We start from the raw sequence: 10,186 nt of genomic DNA on the forward strand, positions 1-10,186 counted from the left end.
GTGGTGATGACATAATCAATATGCAAGTATGTGGTTTTGCCGTCCAAATGAACTTGCAAGGGCTACGGTTTCAGATTTTTCCACCCTGGGACCAGGTTTCAAAAAGGTGCAGTTTCGGGCAGTGCGTTTACAGGATTCGTTTGGACGATCGGCCAAGATGAAGCAAAACCTGTGCGTTTAACCCAAAAAGCGTCTCCGTGTGGACGGGGCCTGTGTCACTCCATCATGTCAGTGTGTTGCCAACAACTTGGCCTGCACTGACCTATGCCATGCAAGACAGTGCAAAAACCAGAAGGATGACTTTGCTGATGAGAATCAATCCTATTCCTCCTATGAGGATTCTGACAAAGACTTTGATTAGTGTCGTGGCCTTGAATGATGCAATCTGTGCGAAAATGTCATTGACCATGCCTAAAGGTCATGACCTTGACCTTTTAGAGTAATGGCAATGTCATAATTGGGTTTACCACACCTTAAAACATGGGAATCAATGTTTCATTTGTTATTTGTTATACCGTTTTTGGATTTTCAGCTATGTCAGTGTTCTGCTTAATTTATATGCATTATTTTCTCAAACGCCATGTCTGATATAAGACTGAAAATCACCCCCTCCAAATCAGATAATATGGGTAAATGATACATTTTCTGAATCCTTAGGGTCATGCCAGTATTTCAGTGTTTGGATTTTGTTTCTCTGATGCTCCCTGGTGCCACAGGATTAAAAGATAAAAGATGACTTAGGCGGAAATGGCAGGAAAATGTGTGTGATTAAAAGTTTGAAGAGCTCCAGGGTTGGCTGTACTTATCCAAAATGTTCACATAAGGATTTAAATGAAAGTCTCCCCTTTAAAATGATACCAAACATAACAAAATAAAATATTCCAATATGTCAAATATAGATTTTCAGCTATGTCAGTGTACTGCTTGATTTATACGCATTATTTTCTCAACCTTAGTTTACATTATGTGTGATAACTCAAAACAGCTACTCTTGTCAGATGGCCATCATACATCATTGGAAAGCTGAGATTCCAGGCTTTCAGAAAAGGTATGGTAGCCTTTGCCACTTTTTCGGTAACGACCAACCCCTCTGGCTCACGGACTATATGGAGTTTTGAATGTTCTGGGATTCTGATTGGCTAACATGGGCTTGAGCTTCTTGTTACACTGCCACGTACAGGTTTGGCATGCTGTTGAAGGTATATACCCAGGTTAGTGTAAAGGAAAACTTTTCTGAAAACTGACAGGTGTGCACGATGTTATTTTTGAAAACGGAGAGGTTGAAATGTCCGTTTATGAAAATAGCCGGCCACGTGTAAACGTAGCATAAATCTATTGATGGCTAATTTTATAAACGTGTCCAAATTCCCTCAAAACTCACTAGAAGACATCATTTGAGGGGTAATTTTTTTAATTCTCTGGGGAACATACTTCCAAACCCCCCTATAATTGCTTTTTGACACTGTATAATTTAAGTACAGACTACACTCTGTACTTACCTCTGTATAGTGATTACACAGAGAAAGAAATTCACATAAGGCCCCCCTCCTGGAACCTCATGCCACCCCTTCGCCACCCCAGGACAAAATCTCTAGATCCGCCACTGCAAGCAGTACCCCACTGACTGAAGCCATGTGCACATCCTATTAGGTCTTGCTAACCCCGATGACCCCTCCTTTCTTGCATAGTATATGGACTATGACACCTGACAGAAGGAGGCAGAGTAAACAGGCAAAATGTGAGGACCTAGCTACCTAGCTGTTTGACCCCACAATGCTCTTCATAATGAGCTCATGTTTAAAGCCTCCTGTGTTAGAACTGGGCAACTGTTGATTTACCCACTTACCAAGACAGGCCGTGGGCTTTAGTCACTTCGTACATCTTCTTACGTCTTATTTTGTACATGATCTTATGAGGCTGTGTGTACAACATCTACACATCAACAACAAAGTCAAGGAACTTGCATGTCCTTAGTGAGAGACAACAAGTTGCAAGGTGGCCTTGATCAATTTAAGGAGATCTTTTCCAAAACAAGATATCCTCCATTTGAATGCATTTTCCTAAATATTTTTGTTGTTGTTGTTTTGTAATTTCAGTGGAACTGTAATTGGGTTATTGTTATTTTATTTATCTTTACTCATTTGAAACAACACAACTACACTTTTATTGATATTACCTGAAATACACAAATAAATAACATGACTTATTAATGTTTTCAAAAATGGATGTAGCATTTTGGGGGAAAAAAGCTCTTACTGTAATTATAGTCATACACCCAAATGTTACAGTATGTCACTGGCTTTAAAGCAACACCAAAGCACTTTTCCTCTGTCGCACACACGTTATCTGATTATCCAGCACCGCTATGCAAATAACGATGTCCACAGACAAGGTATATAGAGTATGTTGCATGATTTTATGAAAGTATGATGTATTGCGGCATCAGAAGCAAGTAAAATTTGTAGTTTCTTATGTCTCATTCCATCGAACTACAGATCCGCTACCCGATCTGTCAAACTTGCGAATGCAGAAGTGCCGTTCACCCTGTTACGAGTTGATGAACCACTGAAACGATTTTGGAAACATCATTTTAAGGTACAAAAAACTCTTTAAATAGCCAGATGAGTTAACGGGGAAAAAGAGACACCTTCCTGTCAGCTAAGCTGGATAGTTGAATGTTGTTCTTACAGACACCTCCCCCAAATAGACTAGCAGATTACCCCTCGACCTACACCACCCATGTCCTCAGCTCACACCCCTTCCCACCTGGACCCTGGTGCCACTGTGTCAGTGGGTCATGGCCCCACCTGTTTGCGCCACCCAGGAGGTCTTCTCCCAGTTGAAACGTATTTACATTATTCCTTACTAATAGCAACTGGCTTTATTTTTGCCTGATTTCAGTAACCTGGTAACTAACCCATTGTGTTGATTTGTTCAGGTTTTTCCACTCAGAGGCAAAGTTTGTCAGTAACTTATCCACTCAGCTCAGGGGCTGTTAAGATTATCTTAACTCTCAGGGATTCAAGCAGTTTAACTAAAAAGGCTCTCTGCTCAATAAGTACCTGATCAATTAGTCAATTAGTCTCCATCTCCTATACTCCATCCCCTACTCTTGCAACTTCGGTGTATATAAATTAGTGTGTGCATATGTGTGTTTTCTTTTGTGTATGCGTGCTTCTCTGTGTGTGTGTGTTTTTGCTTGTGAGTGTGTGTGGGGGGATAATGGTGTGTGTGTGTGTGTGTGTTTATGTGTGTGTGTGCATGTACCTGCTTCCCTACATATGTGTGTGTTTGCCTGCATGTGTGTGCATGTATCTTTAAGTATGTGTTTGCGACGCATGTGTTCATGAGTATATTAATTTATTGTATTGTTCCCCATGAATGGAATTCCACGAAACTTGGCATGCATTCAGAGGGTCATAAAGATCCTACACTTAAAATTCTGTGCAGTTTTGAACCTGTCAGACAAAGATACCTGTAAATTACAATGCCTCGTTTTTGCTTTTTCATTGGGTTGACATGGCTCCTGGAGGCCAACATACAAAAAAATATTGGTCATCCTAGGCCCTACGGTTCTCAAGACGGTTCGACGGATCAAAACAATGGTTCCGTGTCATCCTTGTGGATCTACATGCCCACCAAGTTTCGTGCACCCTGGTCTTTCAGTGTCCCGCTTCGCTGTGCGGCAGTCATAAAAAGCATTCAGCTGTAGTACAACAACCAATTCAAAACAAAGTCACATAAAGTGACTTAATGTCCACAAGTACATAAAGCATATATGGCACAAATCTGGTGACAAACACATAGGGTGTGGAAGCTCTGAAAAGCAGATCAACAAGTTCATGCCGCTTTCCATATGTATCAAAACAGAGCAAAGACCGGAAATTATGGAAGGCTGCATGGAAGGCAATGATAGCTTCAGCGAAAGTTCTACTAGGAAGACTCGTAGTGTAGCTTACACATTACAGCCAATCTTAGCTTTGCCTACTTTCGGGAAAGCCCTGCAATCTGATCATTCACTCATTCAATCAGCGCTAGCCTATAGGAATTCAGTGGGCTCTTTAAATATGTACCACCTAACACTGCTTCTGCTTCTCAGTACGCCGACTTTGACGTCCCCTCCACCTCCCCTCCAGCCACCTCTGCCAGCAGTCCACGTCCATCGGGCACGGTCTGCCTACCACATCATCTTCCTTCAGCCACCGCCACCAGTTGGTCCCCGTCTCGTCGTGGGGGGTAGGCTCCCCGCCCCTGCCTTCATCCATCGGCAGGAGACGAGATCCGCTCATCGCTGGACGGACCCGAGACGGGGCCTACGCCAAAGACTGTTACCTATTCAGGACTCTATCATGCTTGCATCCAAGCCGTTCCTTTACTAATTAAATTGTTAACTGATTCTATTCTGTCTACTGAGTCTTTCTGGTAGAACTAGGGTTAGGTAAGTCGATGGTCGCAGCGCTGCCTTGAAGTCTACGCCGTGACTAAAACACTGTCACAGGCCCGTGGAATTCTGAGGCCCCTAAGCCTGCGACCATACTCCAGGTCTTAAGAAAAAGGCCTCAGCTGAAAAAGCCTTAAGCAAGTGGTATGCTCCACCGTGAATATTTGCGCACATCAAAGACATGCGTAATTGACAATCGCAATTGTTGGGTAGCTGTGAAGATGTAATGTACTTTTTTTTTGTCTGTGCTTGAAACTACATTTGCAAGCTTAACAGAGGGAGAAGGTAATTCGCAATTCTCGCAATTCTCATCACGCGCCGTATGCGGACAGAGACACGGGAGCATGTCACTGCCTTTAGGCTGTCTTGGACTTTCAGGGGTCTTCCCGAGGCCCAGTTTGGGTAGAGCGCTGATTGTCCCTTTACTGTAAAAAAATATTTTCCCTTTTAGTCATGTTAACTTGTAATATTTAGCCAAGTAGACTTACATTTAACTCTGTTGTTCAGATAACTTATATATTTGGGTTTTAGTGGTGAAAACCAATGACACAATTGGTACAACTTATTTTTTCTTGTCATATCCACTTGTTATCATAGTTCACCTCCGTTTCACCTGCGTCACGTAAATGGCGCATGCGCAGACACCTAACCGCACCTCGAAGTAATTTTTCGTGAGGGTGAACCAGAGCCTGTGGTGGTGACTTCAACCGTCACTTTTCTGTCATGCATCTGACTGCAAGCTGTACAAACTCTGCCGTCATCATATCCAAGGTAAGAACTACAGTACTTTTGTATGCCAATTGAAAACTGGAATTAATTAGGAAAATACTGTTTTTATATTGTAGCATTAATGTTAACCAAAACCGTTTGTTAACCGTCATGTTAGAATTAGCTAACGTTTGCTAGCTAGCGAGCTAACATCGCTAACGTTAGCTGTTAATGTTAACTTTTCCAATAACTAGCTTTACCATTGTGTGAAATATCTGGAATGGTAGTAATATCATATCCAACAATAAGTCTGTCTGAGATTTCGTTATGGATGTAAAGTTTTAGTTTGAATGAAATGGCCAAGGCTATCAGGCACGAGTACGTTAGCTAACCTAGCTATAACTTAGCCTGCATGGTCATTAGGAGCCACTAAAGTAGGCTAACGTGAACAGGTTGTTGACCTACCTCAATATGATGCCGACAAGTCAAGGGATCTTTAGTTTGTGAAGGGTACCTATAGTGTTATATTTAGCCATCCTTACACCAGAAGACTTGACCAGATTTGGGTAAGATTATTGAAAGATTGTAGTCTTTTGAGTAAAGCTTGAAAGGGGGGCATTAGTTAAAAAACGCCAATCTTTCCCAAATCTTGTCAAAGTATTCTGATGTATGGGTAGCATTAGGCAAAATGTTCTTCATTCCATAGCCCTTATTTGGTTGTACCTGACTTGTGCCAAGGCATGTGTTCATTTAAGATGCATGTGAGGGCAGTAGTGCTTCAGTGATGGTCTTTTCATGTTATGTGTATTTTGCAATTTATTAATCTTAATTTCCCTCTGTTCCCTGTTTGCAGGCAGTGAGTTGTGAGGACTGCTTCCCTGAGAACACTGAGTGCATTCTGGAATATTCCAAATGTGTGCCACTTCCATACAAAAGAAGTTCGAATCCCGCAAGAGTTCACTCACCAGGTAGAGACAGACAGACACACACACACACATAGAATAGCAAATAACATTATTTGCATGTATTTGTGTCTGTTACTGTGTTTAGTTTATCCCCTTTTTTCATGTGTCTGTTTGTTGTTATGACTGTAGTGGGCTTCATCAACAGACCAGGGCAAAGTCGGTCTGTCCCGCTATTACAACATGCTACTTGACTATGTCTGGAAGCCATGGCTGCTGCCCTCAACATGCTGTAAGTGTTTGTGTGTTTTCAATGAGGGCTATGGAGTATGTCACTGTGCACACTCTAATTTGTTTGACAAATGTGCAATGTAATGCATTAATACAGAAACTAATCATCATTATTGTAGCTTTTTATAATAGGGCTTATTCACAAACACCGCCACGGCCATATTGTTGATATGACATTCCAGTTCTATAGACTATTCTATGTGACAATCGCCTGTAGCGCGTAGATTTGAGCTGAGCAGAGCACATAGCCTACGGCTTCATCTCGTCAATATAAGTAGATAAACGTATGGACCCATATCTAATAAACTCAAAAGCATTAAGTAAAGACCCGTCATTATTGTCAGCTGTAACTTACCCCGATATTTATTTATAGCCAGAAGTATCTACTGATATCTTTCTCCGCTGAGTTTGTTCCTACTATTTGCCACATGCTGTGCCGCTAAGACGAGCTGAGAAGGGCGCATCATGAATAAATATATAGCCTATAGGCTACTGTAAACGTTGGCTAACATTGCCTGGCCCACTGGTTAGCACTCTGGACTTGTACCCGGAGAGTTGCCGGTTCGAGCCCCGACCAGTGGGCCGCGGCTGAAGTGCCCTTGAGCAAGGCACCTAACCCCTCACTGCTCCCCGAGCACCGCCGTTGAAGCAGGCAGCTCACTGCGCCGGGATTAGTGTGTGCTTCACCTCACTGTGTGTTCACTGTGTGCTGTTTGTGTTTCACTAATTCACCGATTGGGTTAAATGCAGAGACCAAATTTCCCTCACGGGATCAAAAAAGTATATATACTTATACTTACTTATACAATATGTCCAAAGCACATCACATGAAGTTTAGCCATGTTTACCATTATGTTGGTGGTAATGTAAATAAGGTGTTGAATATATGCCAAACTGAGCATAATCATAATTTTGTTAAATCTTGTTTTCTATTGACAGAAACTGAAACCCTCACAAATAAAGTCACAAATCAAGAATTAACATTGATGGTGGCAAGGGTGCCTTCATAAGGTAATTTATAATTTTTGTTTGTACACCTGATTCACTTACCAACTTATTTTGTAATGCTTTGATTTATATCTTAATCAACAATAACATAATGTATAGCAATTGCTGTTTTATTTTTTTAGGTGCCATCCAGCAAGTCCCAGCCTGGAGCCAGAGGCTGGCACTGCACGTCAGATGGGGGAGGATCTATGTTAGGCATCAGAAAGGTGGTTTAAGCAAGAAGGCAAGAGCTTCTGCAGACAGTGTTGCAATTAGGTATGATACTTTTGGAAATTGATCTTGATGCCTTAATTTAAAAAAAAATGAGGAAAAATCCAGCCTTTAAGTACAACAATTTTCTTTGTGAATGAATAATGTATCGTAAATAAATAAGTGTTCCTTAAAGGTTGGATTTTTCCTCATTTTTTTTAAATTACGACATTAAGATCAGATGATTTTTAAATGTATGTGTATGCTAAGGTTATGTTAACTTATGAGCACAACTGTAATACATATCTCCATTACTTCTAACTATTGCACCTGACTTCTAGGCTGCTATTGTGGGTTTGCTTTTATTTGTCACACAAGCTGAGTTAATTATATTCATGGACAGGGTCAATTGTAACATATGCTTTCTTTCTCTTTTTACAGACACCTGACTTTTACTGAGTCCCTTTTCTGGATTGTTTTGGATGAACTAGAGTGGTGGGCACAGAAATTTTGTCGATGGGTCAAACATTCACACACTCACACTCACTCACACAACCACACTTGTGGATTTGTCAAGCAACAAATCTTTGTATATAATCTGTTGCTCATAGAATATGCTTAATAAATGTTGTCTTCTTGACTTGTACATCATGTTTACGTATATATTTTTGTATTACAAACCAGTTTGGTTAACACATTGCATAGCAAAGGGCAATTGTCATGTTCACTTAAGCAAGAGTTAGGACAACTTAAATTTTCAAGGCAACCAGGTTACTTATGTGAAAAAAGTTAGATCAACTTCATAAAGCTTGTTGTATTAAGTAAAATGTTTGGTCAATACAAATTCAAAATACTAGTCAGTACGACTTCTATGTTGTTAAGTTAATGACTACTTGAGTTGACTCAACTCAACTAGGTTAGTTGACATGATGCATAATTTAAGTTGCATCCACTAAATAGAATGTTGTGTCAACAATGACTCCTTAGTTGATGGAACAGGTCATATTTGTCAGATCAACTAGCCATCTCAAGTTGACACAACTTATTTGCCTCATTTAGTTAACTTATTGTATTATTTTCAATTAACTCAAAATTCCAAGGCAACCAGGTTACACACGTTTTTAAGTTGAATCAACTAATATTTTTTTACAGTGTTGATCATACATTAGGCCTATCACTAGATGGCACCCCATGGGTAGAAATAGCCCAGGAGCTGCAAGACTGCACATCAAGATGTTGCTCATTGTTGGACTATTCACGATTGAGAAATGTTTCTAACCCTAGCATCATAATAGGTGTAGACTTTGCATTGACTTTGAAGTCATTGTCCCAGCCTAACCAATCACATTGATCAGGGATTCCTCATGTTCCTACTTTACCTAACCTATTCAAACTGATAATAAACTACATCAGCAGTCAAGAAACAATGTGTTTACCATTGTGGTATACATTTACACATTCTTCCGACTGCAATTTTTTTTATGTTTGCAGGCATTCCTGCTACTGTTAACCACATCCACTTTCAACTTCATCATCAACATCATCCCATCTCGTCACTGATTGGTCTGCCACCATGCCACCATGAGGGAAGCGTAGACATATTGACAGAAACCAGACTAGTACAGTATCTCCGTGAAATAAAAACGCTCAAAGCTCAAAATGGGTTGCTACACAATGCAAATTGCAATGAACCATACTAGGTCTCAGATGTTGGGAAAACAAGCATTGTGGGTTGACACTAGGTAAACAAGGGCAGGATACAGAATGCAAAGACCTCGTGCCAGACACTACCTTAAATAGCACACACTCTGGTTGATACAGAAGGCTCAGACCTCTTGCCAGTATAAGCACCCCAAAAGGAAGAATGAGCCCACCCTGACCAAAATCCTCCCTGTCATTTTAGATTGATTATTTGATTGATTGGTTTATTGATTAATTGATTGATAAATCTGGATCAGATAGGGGTAAAATCTCACACATGGCATCTGTTATACTGCCATTTTAGGGTAGTAAATGGATGACTGCATTTACTGTATATTGAATACTTAAAGCAGGTTCCATACCAATGGTGATCACCAACAGGGTGATTCAGCCTGAAACCAACACACTGTCAGCAAAATAAATGTTCTTTCTATAAACAGATATATTAAATAATTGCATAAGTGATATGATCACAAACACATCTCAAAATGATTGTGCAAATGCATTGTGCACACAGGCTCACAGAGTATCATAAAGCATTGAGCAGATGGCTCTACAGGCTGCACTGCTTCAAAATAGGGAGAAAGAGATGCACTTCCTCCTTATTCTGCAGATACAGTGTGGTATGCTGTCTAGTCAGGGACGTAGCACAAGAACCTGGGCCGCTGCATAAGCAGTCCTGATGGGCCCCCGTGTTCCTCAACCCAGGTAAAAAAAATATATTCCAGACTTTTCAAGGGCCGTCTTTCCCCTTGGGCCCCTATAATCAGTAGTGGTTTTAGCCCCTGTGTCTAGTGATGAGTAAATCACTACTGCCACCTTGTGGCAAATTAGCATAAAAGTATACCAGTGCTGCTCTCAAACGGCACAATTTAAATATAAATTTTCCTGATTTTATGCTGATGTAACCACGACTAAAGTGTGTATTCATGACTATGTCAGATAT

Source organism: Alosa pseudoharengus, unplaced genomic scaffold, assembly GCF_046254945.1.
Source record: "Alosa pseudoharengus isolate Yale_2024_CS ecotype anadromous, Long Island Sound unplaced genomic scaffold, YU_APseudo_1.1 YU_APseudo_1.1_scf_2, whole genome shotgun sequence".
In the NCBI taxonomy this organism is placed as follows: domain Eukaryota; kingdom Metazoa; phylum Chordata; class Actinopteri; order Clupeiformes; family Clupeidae; genus Alosa; species Alosa pseudoharengus.